General features: G+C 40.4%; 1 long non-coding RNA gene across 1 annotated transcript; it reads right to left on the bottom strand.

Annotated features, from left to right (window-relative positions):
- Positions 1-271: 271 nt before the first annotated feature.
- LOC119374396 (uncharacterized) lies at positions 272-1,426 on the bottom strand. Its single transcript, XR_005180159.2, has 3 exons — positions 1,414-1,426; positions 832-867; positions 272-649 (listed from the first exon to the last, which is right to left on the bottom strand). It is a non-coding gene; the product is annotated as an uncharacterized LOC119374396 (long non-coding RNA).
- Positions 1,427-1,867: the final 441 nt, after the last annotated feature.

The following is a 1,867-nucleotide window of genomic DNA, read 5'->3' as shown; positions in this document are numbered from 1 at the left end:
GTTATTGTCTCAAATGTTTGATTTGCATGCAGTAATTTGGAACAAAAAACTATGCCAAAGGTTTTGTTTAAGTGCCCGTCTGGAGCAGCCTCACTGTCAGAGGCTATTGAAGGTTGTTTTAAGACTTCAGACCAAATGAAACAGAATCATCGAATAGCCTCCTTCATACTTCTTTGATTTCTGCTGAGCAGAAGACGTCGTCCTCTTCGATGTTGACGGGGGAGCTTCAGCGTGCTCAGTGCTCTCGGGCGGCTTTCCCAAATCTTTAGGGGCAGCCGTGTGGCTGCTTGTTGCAGGAACTGAAAAACTACCGAAGAGAACACACATTTTTCACTCGTACTCCCAAAGAAAGGAGTTGCACATTGATGTTGTCACATTATTCATTTCTTGCTGCAGCTGTGTAGCTCGTAATGATGGAATAATAAACACTGCTGGCTAATACAGGCAGTCACTGTTATTGAAAGCCTCATACTATTTACAGTAGCAACAAAACTGAATCCAAAGTTTTCAGTCCATGATTACTTTGTCGAACCCACTATTAAATATGCCAGAGTCCATCCAATGACTACTCTGTAGTCTGTAAATTTGCTTCCAGTGGGATAGAGTTGGGTGAATTGACACATACCTGTTTGATAGTGACCAATGTGTACTGAAATAAAGCACCCAAGAATACACATTAACATGTGGTTTTTCATGGGTTAACATCACACTGTTAATGTAATGCCAAGGGAGCAGTAACATTTTTTAGAAACCATGAAATACGTTAACACATGTTGAAGGAAGGCCAGCAACAGTCATTGGAACATGGGAATGAAGTGTTGATGTTCGTACCTTTCGCAGTCATCCCCAAAATCTTGGTCCGATTCCCTTCAGATGAAAAAAAAAAAGAAACGGTTTATTATACTGGTACAGTTCAATGAAAAGAAAGAAAAACGTACACACAAGGCTAATATATTTGTTAACTAGTCTAGCCTTGCATCAGCTGAATATTTATGTTGAATGCTATCTATTTACCTGTGCAGGAATAACATGTTTTAGCACCATTCTCCATTTTATGCATTGCCATCACTGCACCTGCTATTGCATTTGGCTACCATTTCGCAGGCAATTAAAAGTGAAAATACCGAAACAAATTCATTAAACGGAATGAAAAGTAATGCTAACACAATACTTACCAAAGCATAGAGTATCAGTGACGCATTTTAACACAAAAAAAGCTGACTTAGTCTGTATAGTTTCGTCAAAAAAAAAAAAAAGATGTAAGGCCATGCAGACACGAACGTGGCATCTGTGTGGTGTTCTCTTCTCTAGTGCCATTGTTTGTATGCCTTGCCGTCTTTTATGATGACTGTGTCTCATATTTCAGTCTCTCCCCCAATGCAAAAGCAATCAATGAACAATAGTCAACATTACCTGGCACTGCACTCCACTGACGCAACGTCATTGACTCCTGATGGAACACTCCTGAAATTACGAGTAAATTTTTTTTAGCTGTTTAGCATTCTTTTTCAAGCAAATGGAATGAAACATCAGAACATATAATTTACAACATAACTGAAGGTAACCATTACTTACATGTCAGCACTGTCTGTTCGATATCAAGGTTTGAAATCACCCTGCAAAAATAGCAGGTCAGCAACTTTGTTATCACACAACCATAAGCTGAGAGCTGCATTTATACATTAAAAGCATGACTGTCGAGAACTGTAAAGCGCAAGTTGGCTATACGCGAGCTACAGACAGGTCGTGGCCTGGAATGTGCGATTTACCTACGTCCCGAGGCGCTCCTTGGCCATGAGGCTATCCATGATAGCAAAAAAGCGCCATGTAACTTTGGGGACTTCGGAAGCCCCCGCCCCTGATTTCT

Source organism: Rhipicephalus sanguineus, chromosome 11 (genome assembly GCF_013339695.2).
Source record: "Rhipicephalus sanguineus isolate Rsan-2018 chromosome 11, BIME_Rsan_1.4, whole genome shotgun sequence".
NCBI lineage: Eukaryota > Metazoa > Arthropoda > Arachnida > Ixodida > Ixodidae > Rhipicephalus > Rhipicephalus sanguineus.
The sequence above is the reverse complement of the archived record's forward strand: the minus strand, read 5'-3'. Positions and strand labels throughout refer to the sequence as shown.